Consider the following 19,682-nt stretch of genomic DNA (forward strand, 5'->3'; position numbering starts at 1 on the left):
ACAGAACAGACCTATGGCTTTCCTACGGTGACTACACTGTTTCCTTTTTTTTTTCTTTGTATCCAGGATGATGTTATTCAGTGTGTCTGTTTTTTAGTTGATACGGCAGGGAGTGATTTCAGAGAGATTCGATCGTTATTTCTGGCAGGCTATGTGACTATGTTCAAGCACTCTCGTCGACTCTTCGTTCTCAGCTACTGATATAAACGTGATATAACATGCTATGTGTGTGTGTGTGTGTGTGTGTGTGTGTGTGTGTGTGCGTGCGTGCGTACGTATAGGGAGAGAAAGAGGGAGGGACGGAGAGAAAACCAGACGGTTAGGTGGTATTAATATGATGCTTAAGTTCATTCAAATCGAGACAAACGTGGAATTGTTGAAGAATTTAGAGCGCAAACCGTACGGCCTCAGAGGCTGTGGAGTTAAGAGGATAAGATATAGATGAATAGATAGATAAAGAGAAAGATAGACAAACAGACAGACAGATAGATACATTGATAGATAGGTAGACAGACCGATAGGTAGACAGACAGATGAATGGATGGATGGGTGAATAGATGGATGGATAGACAGAAAGATGATAGATGCAGAGATAGAAAAGTTGGTAGATAAATTGATAGTTTATAGATAGATAGAGTTAGAGAGAGAGGAGGAGAGAGAGCGGGAGAGACACAGCGGGAGAGAGAGAAAAGAGAAGAGAGAAACGAATGAGGGAGGTGATGAGGGAAATGTTAAAGAAATAGATAAGGAAGAAAGAGAGAGAGAAAAAGGAAGCGTGAGAAAGAGAGGAGAAAAAGGAAGGGTGGGACTGGAGTAGGAAGATAACAAGAAAGGAAATAATGAAGCAGGCCTCTCCGCTTCCCGTCACCTTTTCGACGTTCCTGTCTACACACACAAAGAATGTGCGTGTGTAAAGAGAGGGCTGCCTCTTGCTTTGGCGGGAAACCAGAGAACGTTATCACTTCCGGTGTATGCGGTAGGGACATGGAAATCATTGGTTGATGTATATTTAAACATAACATACGTGTAGATTGACCCAGACGCTTACAATTGCTGCTCACAATGCGCACACGCACATGCGCACGCGTACACGCGCGCACGCAGACTTTAGAGTATGCATATGTGGCTACCGACCATATGTCTGTGTTCAGACATTATGTATAGACATTAAGATGTGTGTGTGCGTGTGTGTGTGTGTGTAGGGATCAAAACAGCTTGATTCAAATTCGTTGGTACTCCGATATATATATATATGTGTGTGTGTGTGTATATGTGTGTGTGTTTGGGTGTGTATGTATATATGTGTGTGTTTGCGTGTGCATGTATATATATATATATATATATATATATATATATATATATACATGTGTGTGTGTATGTATATGTAAGTGTGCGTGTGTTTTTGCGTGTATATGTGTGTGCGCGCGCGTGTGTATGTATATATATGTGTGTGTTGGCGTGTGCATGTATATATATATATATATATATATATATATATATATATATATAATTCTTCGAAACGCCGGTGTTTTAATGGTGGCAGCTGATGAAGGAGATGTTTCTGTGTGGCTTGCTTGTTTGTTGTACCTTGTTTATCATTTTGTCCATGTTCTTTTGCCACGTCATGTACCCAGTTATGTATCTATGTGTACATGTGGATGAAGGTATATACACACATGTACATATATATGCATATACTCATATATTGTTTATATATATATATATATACATGTGTGTGCGTATGTATATGTAAGTGTGTGTGTGTTTGTGAGTATGTGTGTGTATGTGCATGTGTGCAAGTTAGTTATTTCCATTTTTCTAAACATTTAAGATATATATATCTTTTACTCTGCGTCTATGTGAGTAAATTATGCTTCCATACATACATACACACACACACACACACACACACACACACACACACACACACACACACACACACACACACATATTTTTGACGTAGTAATAGTTTATAAACTTTCGCGAAAACGTAAAATATTTTTCTTTCGGAACGGTGAATCTCGATGCATATAAAGCTATAAGTAATAGTATGTTTGGTTTTAAACCCATTTGGATACATACATAGTTATCTGTACGAATGTATGTTTGTATGTATAAATTATACATGCATACATATATATATATAAATACATATATATATATATGGGAGAATATACAAAAAATAACAACAGACGAGGACAGGTGGTGTAAATAACAAAAGTATATATTAGTATGACGCTCGGGAATACGGAAAGTCTTTGACGTTTCGAGCTACGCTCTTCAACAGAAAGAATACGGAGACAAGGAGAAAAACACGGAGAAAAAAAATTGAATAGTGTTCAGTCAACGGTCAATCATAATAATGGCCGATCATAACAATGACTGACCGGAAGTGAGAAATTCTTATTTCAGGAGAGCTAAGAAAGGGGGAGATAACAACGGTGATCGGGAACGAGGGGCTGTGTGTGGGAGGTAGACTGCTGGTGATCTTGACGTATGTAGTGTGAAAATGGGGGAAGGGAGAAAGGAAGAAAGTAGTTGGTCAGTTGTAGTGTGTGCGTGGTGTGATGCGAGGGTATTGGTGTGGTGTGCGTGGTGTGATGCAAGGGTATTGGTGTGGTGTGATGTGAGGGTGTTGGGAGGTGGGGAAGGCATGGGTGGAGTGTGGGGTAGAGGTAGGGGTATGTGGGTAGGGTGGGGTATGTGGGTAGGGGTGGGTGGTGGGTGTAAGGAATTGGATGGGGTGGAGTGGGAAGGTAGAGTAGGAGTGTGTTGGGGTGTGGTGGGATGAGCTTATGAGGGGTGTTGACGAGGAGGGAGAAGGGGAAGGTGGATGTAAGAGAGGGGGAAGATGGGTATGGGAGGGGAGAGGAAGAGAGGAGAGAGGGTGGGTATAAGAGAGGGAAGGGGGATTGAGAGAGGGGGAAGGTGGAAGGTGGGTATGGGGGGAGAAAGAGAGGAAGAGAAAGAGAGTGAGAGAGAGGGAAGAGGGGTATGGGGGGGAAGAAGAAAGGAAGAGAAAGAGAGTGAGAGAGAGGGGAAGAGAGTGAGAGAGTAAGGGTGAGAGAGTAAGAGAGTAAGAGTGTAGAGAGTAAGGGTGAGAGAGTAAGAGAGTAAGAGTGTAGAGAGTAGGAGAGTAAGAGTGTAGAGAGTAAGAGTGAGAGAGGGGGGGGTACGGGAGAGGGGGGGGAAGTACGAGAGAAGAGAGTGAGAGAGAGTAAGAGAGAGGAGAGAAAGAGTAGGGGTGAAGAGAAGTGGGAGTGGAGAGAAGTATGAAGAGAGGTACAAAGAAGTAGGAGTCGGAGCAGGAGGTGGGGGAGGGGAGAGATGGGTGGTAGGAGGGAGGGTGGGGGAGAGAGACAGGAGGAGGGGGTTAGATGAAGAGTGGAGGGGAGTTGAGCCCATGTGGCGCAAAGGAGCGAAGATAGAAGATTAATCCCTGTTCACGCATGTATGTCTGTGTATATATATATTTATATATATATGTATGTATGTACACACACACAGACAGACAGACACACACACACACACACACACACACACACACAGAGTAATCCCTCGCCATATCGCGGTTCCTCCACGGTGTTGTTTTGCATTTATAATAAAATAAATATATACAAATTATAAAAATAACAAATTAAAATATACAGTACAGTACTGTTTTCACTTCGCGGATTTTCACCTATCACGGGGGGGGGGGTTTTGGATCGTAGTCGAGGGATTATTGTATATATATATATATTTATACGCGTATAAGTATAATCCGTACATAGTCACACATGTAGAAATGCTTACATACTATATATATATACACACACACACGCATACGTATGTGCGCCTGTGTACGTGTGTGTGTGTGTGTTCTTATGTGTATGCATGTGTGCTCCTGTGTGTGTGCGTGAAAGTGTACGTAAAGTGTTTTATGCCTTTTTATGCGTGTGTTTATCTTTGGAAGTGTTCAAATCCCGCGCTCACAAAACGCACACATACCCGCACATACGCAAAGACACAACACACACAGACACACACGCTACGCATACATACATGCACACACACAATAAATTTCATTCTCAACAAAATCAAAAATATTCCTTTTTGGAACAGAAACCCGACGGAAAGCTAGGCAAACACACACACATCCACAATACACTACACATATACATGAACACATACACACATCCATATATCAGAGCGCGTGCCCGTCTGTAGGCACAGACACACACATCCGCGCCCATACTGGCACACACATGTCATAAAAAAAAATGTATGCCATTGTATAATATTACATTGTATTGATAGAAAAGCGATGTCTGGGGTAGTGGGTCACTAAGGCAGGCTGCGGTTGGCTGAGGCAAGCCGTCTGTCTGTCGGCTTGTCTGTCTGCAAGGCTGACAGGGTGGGTGGCTGGCTGGTATGCTGGGCGGCTTGCTTGCTCGCTTGCTGGCCGGTTGGATCGCTGGTAGGTTAGCTGACTGGCGGTCGTCGGCGTGCGGCGGGATGGAGGCGTAGCGTGACTCATAGATAGAGGAGATGCACGGACGGACACACACACACACACACACACACACACACACATATACACAGACAAACACACACACTCATACACGCACACACTCACACACACACACATTCACGTAAACACACACGCACGTAAACACACTCGTACGTAAGAACACCCATATACACACGCACACACGCACACAGACACACACTCACACACACACACACGCACGTAAACACACACACATACACACACGCACGTAAATACACTCGTACATAAGAACACCCACATACACACGCATATACGCACATAAACACACATACACACTGAAGAAAGCAGGAACATACACTCATATAAGACACAAGAGGTTCACACACATAGACACACACATAGACGCATGCAGAGAAGGGGCCGCTGACGCAGTCCATGAGGTCGCTTAGCACAAATGCTCACAGCACAAAGACTCACATTTAATCAAGCAAGAACATGCAGACGTGAATTTGTCTATACAAAACAGATGGAAACAGGTAGAAACAGGGTCTCGTACAGGTACTAACACAGATACGGACGTGGCCAGCGCAGGTGTGGCTATGTGATAAGAAGTTTGCATCCCAGCAACATAGTTCCGGGTTCAGTCCCACTGCGTGACACCTTCGATGAGTGTCTTGCACTACAGCCCCGGGCCAACAAAATCTTTAAAAGCGGATTTGGTAGACGAAAACTGAAAGAAGGCCGTAGTATATACACGCACATACACACACACACACACACACACACACACACACACACACACACACATATATATATATATATATATATATATATATATATATATACAAAGAATATATATACATGTATACACACATATATGTACATACTTACATCTACATGTGTATATACATGCATATCAGGGTACAGGACGTTAGAACAATAAACTACAGACAACGGAACGAACACAGGAAAACGGAAAGCCACTTGGAATATCCCTTCATCAGCTGTCTCTATTCTATCTAGACGTTTCGAAATACACATATACATGCATCCTCTTCCTCCTCCTCCTTCTTCTTCTTCTTCTTCTTCACGTTTGATACAATCACTCTTCGAGACGCACCCAGCGTCACAGGGTGAATGAAGAAAAAGAGATGTTACAATATGATTGAGAGCTTGGGGAGGGGAAGTAGCAGGGGCAGTAGCGAAATATCTTCATCTAATGCAACACATGTGGAGGCGCAATGGCCCAGTGGTTAGGGCAGCGGACTCGCGGTCGGAGGATCACGGTTTCGATTCCCAGACCGGGCGTTGTGTGTCTATATTGGTTCTCCTGAGATATTATCTAGATGTTTCTGACATCCTTTTCTTATCATACCTAGGACACTCACAATAACAGGAACAGTTCTCGCTTTAAGATGCCACATTTTTTGAATTTCAATTTCCAGGTCCTTATATTTACTTAATTTGTCAAATTCTTTTACAGATATATTTCTATCAGTGGGAACACTTACAGCTATTAGTTTCTAAGTATTATCTTCACAGTCTTTAATGACTATGTCTGGTCGATTAGCCTGGATCGTTCTGTCGATATTGACTGGAAAATCCCAGCGGATATTGACAATTTTACCTTCAACGATTGGCTCCTGCATACTCCAGTAAGCAGGAGTGCTGAATTTGTCCTATCTACATTTTTTCCAATGTAAGTACTGTCCTACTCTACCGTGGCGATTTTTGTATTCGTTTGGTGTCAGCACCGGACATCCCGAGACAAAGATGGTCTATTGTTTCATCCAATTTATCGCAGAATCTGCATTTAGGGTCAGAACCGCTTTGAAGAACGTTAGCCTGGCAGTCTTTTTGTTAGCAAGCTTTGATCTTGTGCCGCCAATATGAAACTTTCAATCTCTATTATTATTATTATTATTATTATTATTATTATTATTATTATTATTATTATTATTATCATTATTATTATTATTATTATCATTATTATTATTATTATTATCATTATTATTATTATTATTATTATTATTATTATTATTATTATTATTATTGAAATACTTAAAGAATAACACATTTCCCACCTCAATTCAAAATCTAGGATGAGTATTTGTAGTTCTGGCATAGAAATCGATAGAATAATCTAGAGAATATCGTAGCCGAAACACTTAATAGCCAAAGTGTTATTATTTTACAGTGTAATGTGTGTCTCTTGTGAAATACTAGAGTTGATGAAATCTAATAGACTTCTTTTAATCTAGCCTAATTCGTCTTTAGCGGGATTATAAGCCGGCGTCTGGGATTTGCTAAGAAATTGAATTTGTGGTCGTTTGATGTAATATAGCGTTTGGTAATTTTCAGGCACTCTACATTATCATCTATGTTGGGGGATATAAGGCTAAATCTATCGCTTCTAAGTCAATCAAATTATATAAGTTGGATTTTGCTATCTTATAGAACCGTCGCTGTCTGGTTAAGAACCATGCTTCCCGACAATCTTGTCTTCGGTTCAGTTTAGTTGAGTGGCACCATGCGCAAGTGTCTTCTATTATAGCCCCGAGGCGACCAAAACCTTGTAAGTCGATTCGGTTGGCGGAAACTGAAAGGAGTCCGTCGTGTGCATACGTGCATATATATGTATGTATACGTTCGTATATGTAAGTATTCGTATGTTGTATGTATATATTTGTATTTATGTGCTATCTGGGTATATTCCACCTATGAAGGCAAAGCATTTCTTATGCAGAGCCAGAAATCCGGGATCTGGAATTATCCAGTAATCTTTTGCTAGTTTATTTTGTGTCTTTGTCTTCTCTCATGGTGCTGTATGAACATTTAATATGGTTTTAGAGTCAAGTATTGGTTGCTATTATAATTCTAATGTATATATATATATATATATATATATATATATATATATATATATATATATATATATATATATATATATATATGTATATATATATATATATATATATATATATATATATATATATATATATATATATATATATATATACATGCATACATACACACACACATATATATATATACATACATATATATATGCACATACATATATATACGCATACATACACATATATACACCCATATATATACATACATATATATACATGTGTGTGTATATATATATATATATATATATATATGTGTGTGTGTGTGTGTGTGTGTATGTATAGATATATGCATATATCTATATATTTATATTATTATATATATATATATTATATATATATATTATATATATATATGTACGTATATATATATATATATATATATATATATATATATATATATATATATATATATATATATATATATATATATACATATATATATACATATATATGTACATACACACACATATGTATATACATACATATATATGTATATATATATATATTCAATATATATGAGTGTGTGTGTGTGTTTGTATGTGTGTGTGTGTGTGTGTGTGTGTGTGTGTGTGTGTCTGTGTTTGTCCCCCACCACCGCTTGACAACTGGTGTTGGTGTGCTTACATCACCGTAACTTAGCGGATCGATAGTACATAAGAGCCAGCTTTATCTACTATAAGTATAGTATATGTACTAGGCTTGAAAAATTTAAGTAATGACGTCGATTCATTCAACTAAAAGCTCGAGGCGGTGCCCCAACATGACCGTAGTCTAATGACTGTCTATCTATCTATCTATCTATCTATCTATCTATCTATCTATCTATCTATCTATCTGTCTGTCTGTCTGTCTGTCTTTCTATCTACACATATATATCTGTGCATGTGTGTGACGTGTTATGTTTGTCCCCGACCACTGCTTGACGACCTGTGTTGTTTTTTTACGCCCTACTAGCTTTGAGGTTTTGAATAAATAAAAAGACCGATACAGTAAGCTCTAAGCTTGAAAATGTCATGAATACTATTGTAGACGATACCCCAGCAGGATTGAAACAAGTGAAAGGCAAAATATAAAAGATATCACGTTGTTATTATGAACCTCATAAAAACGTGTCCTTGTGATATTATTGAAAAGAAATCCAATCGCTGTTGTTTGTGGTGGGGTTATTAACCTAGCAAAAGTATGTCTTTGTGATTACAAAAAAGGATAATTGATAGTAGCGAGGCGTTAACCTTGTAAAAAGTACCTTTTTATGATATTATCATTGAAAAAAAAAATAGTCTTGTAAAAATATCTTAAAATACTAAAGAGTAAATTTATTCAATATAATCGCCATTGGCTTAATCTCGGCCTCGGAATCTCCTGTAACTCTTCTAGACGGTCTCCTTCTTTAAGTCGGTGAATGCTGCCATAATCCTTGTCTTCTGTTCATCTTTGGTGTTACAAGGAGTTTTGTGGGCTCTCGCTCAAATGCACCCCGCACATAATAATCAAAGGGGTTGCTGTCTGGGGAGTTAGGTGACCCGATGTTGGGATGGTCGCAGATATTGTTTGACAGCCATGACTGGGTTCTCCTGCTGGTGTGGCATGGTGCAGAGTCTTGTTGCCAGATATAAGGTCTTCTAGCAGCCACCCTCTTGACCCAGGACAGCACTACCTCCTCCAGGCACTTCATGTAGGCCTCCGTGTTGAGTGTGAGGCCGTGTGGGAAGATAAATGGAGGCATAACGTCGCTATCACTAACGATCACTCCACCATGATGTTGACTAGATGTTTGATTTTTATCACTCTCGGTACATGTCCCCAGATTGACGCCCAAACACTCTGAAGTGTTCGTATGGGAGCTTCCGGCGCAAATGCCAAGCAGTACAACATGTCGTTTCCAAATTTCTGGCAGTGTGAATTGCATCAGGGTGCTGTTTTTCTCATGGACGATGCCCGACTAACCCTAATATACTGTGTAGTCAACAAAATCCCAAACAAACAATTTGCATGCGCAAAATTAAAAACATAATATGGCGACAATATACCCATGTACCCTGTATATATATATATATATATATATATATATATATATATATATATACATACATACATACATACATATATAAAATGAGTACTGATGTCGATTCACTCAACTAAATTTCTTGAAGGCATTGTTCGGCCATGACCTCGGTCCAATGACTGAAATAAGTAAAAAATAAAGGATAAAAAATATATGCGGGTATATCAGCTTACTAAATAAACATTCTTTGTGTTATCACTGAAAACGAGTCTATGCTGGGGTTATCAACCTAGTAAACCGTTTTTGTTACAGCGATTGAGACGTACTTTTCATCCTTACAATCAAACACATTTTTCCGGATGCACGAACATACATAGAGCCGTACATATATAACACGCATGGATTCACGCAAATGTATATATATATAAACTCACTCGCATATAAACTATACGTAGCCATGGTGGGTGTTAATTCGTAGACGAGTTTGATCATTGAGCTTTATAAACATAAGCATTTTAATTTATATATATGCGATAGGCTTCTTTCAGTTTCCGTCTACGAAATCCACTCACAAGACTTGGGCCGGCCCGAGGATAGAGTAGAAAGAACTTGCTCAAGGTGCCACTCAGTGAGACTGAACCCAAGTCCATGTGTTTGGGAAACAAATTTCTTACCACACAGACATACCTGCGCCTGTACAAAGTACAATTAAAAGCAGTCGAAGAAGAACAAAAAATAAAAAAGAAAAATCTTTAAAATATTTTGGTTGGGGACCGAGTTTTTGTCAATTTAAGAACTACTATGCTAACTCTGCGCATATTTCTTTCAATGTCATTATTTTGTTGTTGTAAAAAGGTTAAACTGTTGGCTTCTGCCTGTCATCAATCCTTTGTACAATATGTTTCATGTACGACGACTGATGGTCGAAAGGACGGCGTGTTTTTACAGACAAACTTTCTTTATATGTTTGCTATTAAAACTAAGAATATCGACGCTATAAAGGTCACCGTTGTTTGTGATTTTATTCTGCTATCTGATTTGAATAAATAAATAAAATAAAAACTTGCTCGAAGCTTTCTCGGCTGTCTCGTCAGAATACAGAGACATAACAGAAGTATTAACACGACATATTGAATGATCTGAGAGCCGGCAGACATGTTATGTTTTACAACTGTTGACAGACACGCTGGAATGTAGGAAATATAAACTTAACATTGCTGCCAATGCAAAAGCAAGGCAACTATATTTAGATGTGCAAAATTTTCTGCGATAACACTGTAACACAATTTATATTTCTACTTTTTAGTCTTTGGTCAGTAAGCCTTATTTTCTATTTGCTTCTATCTAGAAACCAAAGAAAATCACTACTACTCCCTTCAAACTTTGCTTTTGTCATCTGCGTGAAACTGAAGTATGTTCCATTACATTTCAGACAGATTCAGCGCTGAGTTGCTGAAGCGGAAATATCGTTATAGCAAATATTCTGCCCAATACCTCAGATTTGTTTGTCAGTTGCTTGACCATAACCACTTGAGTATGTCCCCTTGTGGATGACAATATGTTCATCTTTGATCATGAGCAGGAGTAGTGGGGAGCATCATAGACGTGTGTTGAGAAGAATTCTTTGGGACTTGAATAAATATCATTACAAAAGCAAAATAAATATCATTACAAAAGTTTGAAGGAGATATTAGCGGTCTTTCATACTTTCAGGGAGTAAGTATTGGTACTTTTGGTCATCTCCCTCAACTAAAAGAATTGTTTGACCCTCAATAAAATAAAAAAAAAATTAAAAAAACGAAAAATTAATAAATATAAAAACTGAAAAAACTAACCATCTTATTGAATTTGATAATATTTTTTATAAGAAATCATACCATTCCTATTGAGGCGGCCTAACGTCAACAATGTATTGAAGTATTGAATCAAAAGGATCGAACTCATTTAAACCAATCTATTCTTGCCACATAAACTCAACTTTTTAGTGGGGAGATAACCCAGTTTTTTAATGGCAAGTTTTTAATGGGGGTGAGATAACCAAAAAGTATCTATCTATCTATCTATCTATCTATCTATCTATCTATCTATCTATCTATATATCTATATATCTATATATATATCTATATATATATATATATATATATATATATATATATATATATATATATCAACCGTTGGAAAAGTGCTCTCGCGTGGTTAAGTATAGTTTCGGCCTTTATTTCTAGCAATGTTGGTAGCTTAGTAGTACCATCCGTTAATTTAGGGACGACTGCATCGGTTCTAAATTGCGAATAACCATCTTAATAATTACCACACACACATACACACACGTGTGCGTATGTACGTTTGTGTGAGAGCGATATACTTCAATGAAATAGCATTCACATTGTTTGTTTACTTATTGTTGTTGTTGTTGTTTAGCCATGGGTCGACTGGATAACAGCTTACTTTTCTCTGGGAGCAAAGACTGTTTTTGTATGTAAATTTAACAGCAGGACCATTGTTGTGCTGGAGTCGCCGTGTGAAAAGGTCAAGTAGGAAATATGTACTACAATACAGACAATGGAGGTTACAGTTACTATCTACAAGTGTGTACGTGACAGTGTGTGTGTGTGTGTGTGTGTATGTGTGTGTGTGCGTGTGTGGTTGTAGGATGGTGAGTGCGTGTATGTGTGTTACAACGACCACTAAAAGATATATTTCAATGAACGAATCTCTTTTTACTTTTTACTCGTTTTCAATCTTTGGACTGCGTCCATGCTGGGGCACAGGTTTCAAGGGGTTTAGTCGACCGAATCGGCACCAGTATTGTTGTCGAAGCGCTAAGTTAAGGGGACGTGCACAAACTAATAGTGTTTGTCAAGCAGGAAATGTTGGGGGACAGGTGTAGACGGAAAGACATAGATATATGCATATACATACACATCTATCTATCTATCTATCTATCTATCTATCTATCTATCTATCTATCTATCTATCTATCTATCTATCTATCTATCTAACAACAATATACGCTTTCGATAAAACAGTTGCTCCGACAAAGCAAATTAAATAAAATTTGGGATTTTGCGGAGGGTCAAAATAGGTAACACAAGCAGGACAATGAAAACAAGCAGTAAGGGCTGCTAAGCCTAAACGCGTAAATCAAGCTAGGACAGGAGACAAACAAGAACACGTCTTCCTTGTTCCAGCTACAACGGAGAGAAAGAAAGAAAGATAGCCGATGGTAACGTGGGAGCCACGCGAGCAAGGGAAGGGGAGTGAGGGAGAGAGAATGACAGAGTCATAGGATAGAATAGTGGGAGAACAGGCGGTAAAAGAATAAGCGAGAGAAAAAGAGAGAAAAATATGTAAAAAGATCGTATAGTGTGCGCATCAGAACTATTAAAATAACACTTACATATATATATACATATATAAATAATATGGGTGGCTAATTCGCTATTTTACAACCTAAAGGCAGACATACATACGTCACTGAAGTGAACAAGGGCACTAAAGAGCACCAGTATTGCTAGAAATAACAGCCAAAACAACTCAATAACCACAAAAATAACTATCTTAATGAGCTGACAAGGGAGACAAGCACGCTATATACACACATACTTAAATACACACATACTTAAATACACACATACTTAAATACATACATACTTAAATATATACATACATACATACATGCACACATACATACACGGTATCGCGTTCTTAAAACATTTGATGCTAAGTCGTCTCCTTGATAAGAAATCATCCAAGTCTGAATCTAATCGTATGAAACTAATTCTTCGTAAATGCTAAAACAACCTCACCACATTAAAAGAAGTAACAAAGGTCATCAACACCGCTCCTTTTCCACTTCCGGTTAGACAAAAACAATAACAAACAAAACTGAAGCGGCGGAAGTGTTGTATTGTTAACGAACGTTCCATTTGTTGTACAATACTCGACAAAATTTCCCTACTAGGTCAAAGAGGGGCGGTTGGGGAGGGGGAGGTCAAAGAGGGGCGGTTGGGGAGAGGAAGGGCAAAAACAAAAACAAAAACAGTAACAAAGGCAAATTATTCTCTTGAACGTGTGAATGAAAACGAGGCTTACGATTGTGTCACGAAGTGACACAAGAAATTCTGGAATATTGTTTTGTGTTTGAGTCAGGTTAAATTTCTTAATAATGAATAAGTTACTAGTGTGTGTGTGTGTCTCTTTGTGTGCATGTATGTGTTTATGTGCGTATGTTTGTGTGTATATGTATATATATATATATATATATATATATATATATATATATATATATGCAGTAATGCCTCGATATACCTAGATATATATTCAGCAATGTCTTGGTATACGAGTTAATTCGTTTCCGGAGAACGTTCGTAAAGCGAAAACTCGTAAAAACTCGTAAATCCGGGGTTTTGTAAAGCGGTTTCTCGTAAAGTCAGGTATTATTGTATTACAAAATCTCTGCACATAATTGAAAATAGTCTGCTTGAATCCCATTTCTCTGTTTACGAAGCCATTATAGCTAAAGGAAAATCTGGAGATATATTTTAAACAGCGAGTTGGTGGGATTAGGGAAATCAGATTAAATGATTAGTCTTGCGCTGTTCGTTCCGGATCTCTCACTTCAAATCCGTCGCCGTCGACGTCGACTCTCACCAGTTCATGATAATGGTCGACGTCGACTCTCACCAGTTCATCATTATCATCATTATCATCATTATCATCATCAACAGTGTCTGGATATGACTCTCTCGACTCCTAGAAATCACAAGGACCTGTTCCTCGGTTTCCATATCGTATAAGTAACCGGCATCACCACATTCCTCCTGAACGGAATGCCAGGCTGTCGCAGAGTTGCTTATTTACAGGTGAGTGGACCAAAGCACTGTGGGAAAGGATTTTGTTCGAAAACGCAACAAAGCACCCGGTCCTCCGGGAATCGAAACCGCAATCTAACGATCATTAGTACATCATCCTAATTACTACGTCACACGCTTTCATTTCGTCCTACATAAACAAAACACCGGTTAGCACTCGGATTGATTCTTCTTCTTCTTCTTCTTCTTCTTCTTCTTCTTCTTCTTCTTCTTCTTCTTCTTCTTCTTCTTCTTCTTCTTCTTCTTCTTCTTCTTCTTCTTCTTCTTCTTCTTCTTCTTCTTCTTCTTCTTCTCAGGAAGAAAATTTTCTGACCTAGAGAGAGAGAGAGAAGGGGTGGATGGGCTCCGTCTGATTAATGTTGCCCATGACGCGCCGTATGTCAGTGCAGCGCTCGTAACACTTTGTCAGAAGTCGTGAGCCGAGGGCTCAGCGAAGAAGGAATTGGTATATTCTTTAGCACAAAGCAATAAATCTGTAAACGCCTGAGACGAGTAGTTTTGCTAATAATTTCAATAACTTTCTATTGGGCGTGTTCTTGAATATTTATGTTTGCGTAGCCGCAACCCCCCTTGTCCCATATACGTGAGCTGTACTATTATGTGAACTGCACTGAAATTTAATGGAAGGCCAACAATCGGGTAATTAATCAGAGCTGACATATTTTTCTGACTCCCAAGAGGAAATCTAGTTTTTGGTGATGATGTATAAGAGCTTGCCACGAGTGATCAAAGTGCGAGTCATCTTGGAGTCTTGTTACTTGAAATACAATTTCTTAAGCTGATGCTATACACTGGATGTAAATCACTGGCTAGTAAGTTCAATTTCGACAGTCTCTCTAAACTTGACTCGGACAGTAACCTTCTCCACCATTCAAATGGTAATTAGATTCCTTTGTCTTTTGAGTTTGACTGCGGCCATGCTGGGGCACTACCTTGAAGAAATTTTAGTCGAATGAATCGAGCCAAGTAATTTTTTCCTAAGCCTGGTACTTTTTCTATCGCAATCTTTGTGTACTTGAACAGGGCACTTTATTTCGTGTTGCTTCAGTTTAATCAGCTGAAAATGAATTGTGTCTGCTTCTGGGTGGCACCTCGGGAACTTTTAGACTAAACCTGATGATTATAGAATACTGAATGGTTGAAGTTTACCAGTAAGAAAATTAAACCTCGAACTGTGACATCGACGTCTTACATCAACTTTGTATTTTGACGAAGGCTTTACAATATTTTCAGAAACATCTAATATAGTTATATTATGGTGAAGGGGCATGGTCTGGAGATTAAAATCTTTGGTTAATTATCATAACGTCTTGTGTTCAATTCCTATACCAGGTAGCGCGTTGTGTTCTTGAGTAAGGCATTTACTATTCAACTATGACTGAGCACCAGCCACGTTCTGGTGCATCTCATTCTTCCAGCTGTCGCATGCTGGATGCGCTCTCCGAGACAAGTGTGAGGGGACTTGAGAAAGTCTATATCAACACGTGACTACACAGGCTTCTAAACCAATGAGTGAAATCATGGGACATGTTACCAGGTCAAACACGACCTATTGTACTTTTAGTTTTATTAATGATGCGATTCAATAAGCAAATGTAGTCGACATGTCTCAACTCCGATACATCACAGTTCATTGAACGAGAAGGCACTGACACGTTCCATTAGCAGACAGAAATTCGGGGCGATATATTGAACTGATACACACACACACACACACACACACACACACACACACACACACACACACACACACACACACGTATGTATGTATATATAAGTTCAATATATTGCCCCGAATTTCTGTCTGATAATGAAATGTTTTAGTGCATTCTTGTTCAATGAACTGTAACGTATATATCTATATCTATACATACATACATACATATATATATATATATATATATATATATATATATATATATATATATATATATATATATATATATATATATATATATATATATATATGTGTGTGTGTGTATACATATATATATATATGTGTATACATATATATATATATGTGTGTATACATATATATATATATATGTGCATATACATATATATATATATATATAGATATGCGTTTTCGGTGCGAATGGCTTTTTATACAGCGCCGAGTTTACATTCCTATAAATAATAATAATGGTATTTTTAGATAAGCTCGAAGCAATGATTAAGGAAGATAGTCTAATAAAGGGGCATAAAAGCCCTCGACAGAACAAAGAAGGCTATCCTATCCGCGTGAGAGCCGAACCCACATTCCTTTGTTAATGCGACTAAGTGTGTTACCTATATATATATATATATATATATATATATATATATATATATATATATATATATATATATATATAAGGTCTCTACCTCAGATGTTCACCCGCAAGGTGAGCTGTTTCTGACCCCTCCTAAGACACATATATGAGACACTGAAGTATGAGACTCGTGTATTAGACTCATGTATGAAACTCATGTATTAAGCTCACATACGAGACTCGCGTATTAAACTAATGTATTAGACTCATGTGTGAGATTCATGTATGTTTATTAGCTCAGTTTGTCGCCTAAAACTGGACATTGGTCTTGTTGGAAATTCGTTCATGGCAAACATATATTATATCCAAACAACCTAAATTCTAAGACAGGTTTGTCGGGCAAAAAGAAAAAAAAAAGAAAAAGAAAAGAGGGTGTAGAACTCTGTTTCTTTTTTCTGCTAGAATATGAATATGACATTGCAAGTTGGATATATAAACTGCTTCAACCCCAGCGTATGTGTGACCGTGTGTGTGTGCGCGCGCGTGAGTGGTCGTGCTGCCAGACTAAAGCCCAGAGGAAAGAAAGAAGATGGCAAAGTTCCAAATGATATTCAATGCTTCAAGAATGACTCCATCACCGCCAAATAGAGTGAATAGAATCTGATTTCATTGACTTCGACAAACAGCCAAACATTCTCGGCCCCTTTAGCGAATGATCAGATTATAAGGGAGATATGTTATTTCTCTTGGGGCATATTGGGTCTTGTCCAAACGTATTGAAACTGTTGGGATGGAGGTGCTAAGCTTCTAGAACCTGCTTAACCATTTGTCATTCAATGAGTTATTATTATTTTGTTTTGGAGGTGATATATTTTGGAGAATGTTTTCTATATTGTAAAATGTCTCGGCTTTATATGGGAGATGAATAAATGAGGGGTTTTAACAATCCCCAACGGCATTTGTGATGAATGCTAAATCAATTGGCTATTATTAAGAATGTAAAGCAGGTCGTTATATTTTTATAACTTGTCCGAAATTGCGGGAGCGTAATTTTGACCTTTACAATCCCTTTCAAACTTCTGAGTTCAATATTGTTGATGTACATCCTAAACTTCTCTAGGTTAATGGCTGAAGGGGAAAATGTGACGGAAGTGGAATCGTATGGGTTGTAGTTCTCGGGGGATGGGGGGATGGGGGGGGGGGGGTTAATATTTAGAGCGGAATTCATGGGGTAAGATACAATGAGTTCTATTTGAGGCGAAGAGATGTCTTTTGTTCAGGTTATAGGTTGGGGAAGGGAATTTCAGCGAGTCTTTAAAAGCGAGCTCTATTCTCTTCCTGCCTGCAATGGTTTTATTTTTCAAACATTTCGAATGTCTGATATTATTAGAATTATCTCCCTTGGTGTTGTTTTGCGGTACTGTAACACTCTTGGAAGGCCAGCTATTTCGGCAGAGAGGTTAAGTCCACCCAAGTGCTCAAGTGTTACTTAGTTTATCGATTACGAAAGGGTGAAAGGCTAAGTTGACTCCAGTGGCATTTGAACGGACGAAACGCTGCTAAGCATTTTCCCCGGAGTGGTAACGATTCTGCCAGCTGACCGATTTATATTAGACAAGTATTAAACTTTCTGCAGTAATTAAATGAAATACAGGTACCTGTACATTAGTATAAATAATACAAGTTTAATAAAACTGTACTGGGCAAGGTATAAACGAATTAGTCTGGCTGCCGCGTAGTTTGAAGTTCTTACGAGGTGGGATCGAAAAGATACCGGACTAGTTCTGTAACGTGCCAACAGATGGTAGCACACGGTTGCGTGCGCAGTGAGAGCTGGCAGTGACCTTCATGTTGAGTGACATTGCTGTGTTTACTCCGTAAGTTGTGAAATTTGTGTTTTTGTGATCACGTGTATGTTGTAGTCTGCGATTTTGTCATGGACAGGAACAAAACGTGAAATTTTGCGTTGATCTTTGGAAGTCTGCTACAGAGACATTGAGGATGCTCCGGCAATCTTACAGCGACGAGGCAGTGGGTCGTACGGAATATCTCGAATGGCACAGGCGCTTTACAAGCGGAAGAACGTCCTTGGAAAGCGATGAGCGATCTGGAAGACCTGCCATGGACGTCACCCCTGGAAATGAGTAGAAAATTAATCAGCTTGTGCATAAGGATCGTCGGAGGACAATCAACGATATTGTTGATGTTGTTGGTCAGTTGTATGGGTCCGTGCAGGTAATCCTAACCCTCGCGAAGAATTGGATTCTTCACAACGACAATGTGCCCTGTCACCGAATTCTCCCCCACTGGAGAGTTTCTCGCCAAAACCAACATGGCGTCGCTTCCGCCCCCGCCCTATTCGCCAGATTTAGCACCTACAGGCTTCTATCTCTTCCCCAAGAGGAAAATTCTGCTCAAAGGACCCCGTTTTAACATCGTTGTCGAGATCCAGAGCGAATCGCAAAAATTCCTCGTGTGGCTTACGGAACACGACCTTCCAGGTCGAATTCCAAAAGTTGCAGGAACGCTGGGACCGGTGTAGTGCAGCGCAAGGTGACTGTTTCGAAGGAGATAATTTTAAAACATAGGTAAAGTTATTTTTTATTAAACATTACTAGTCCGGGAACTTTTTGATATCACCTCGTACTCGTAAATTAGTGCGGATTATAAGAAGTTCCGGCCTTCAGTGTCTGGGAAGCTGGTCTTGTACCCGTACTTTCGTTTGAACGAGACGCCAGTCTGTTATAAACGTCCATCCCATCTTTTCCTTGTATTTATTTTAAGCTCAGGTCAAAAGTCTGAATACGAAGATGAATTTTTTTTACTTTCTATAAATACATTTTGATATAAAGATTAAAATGAATTATCTGCTTAGTGTTTGGAAGTAACACAATTAATAATATATTACGTATTTAAAATATAAAGATGATGAAATAAATCTTCATATTACCATCTTCTATACAGCATCTCTGTTACTGCGAGGTTTCTTTTACTTTTCGCGTTTTCCAGTCGTTTGACTGTGGCCATGCTGGAGTACCGGCATGAAGGGTTTAGTGGAACGAATCGACTCCAGAATTAATTTTTTTAAAGTCTGGCACTTATTCTTTCAGTATCTTTTGTCGAATAGCTAAATTACGAGGA

This window comes from Octopus bimaculoides, chromosome 12 (genome assembly GCF_046866305.1).
Source record: "Octopus bimaculoides isolate indiv1 chromosome 12, ASM4686630v1, whole genome shotgun sequence".
Taxonomy (NCBI): domain Eukaryota; kingdom Metazoa; phylum Mollusca; class Cephalopoda; order Octopoda; family Octopodidae; genus Octopus; species Octopus bimaculoides.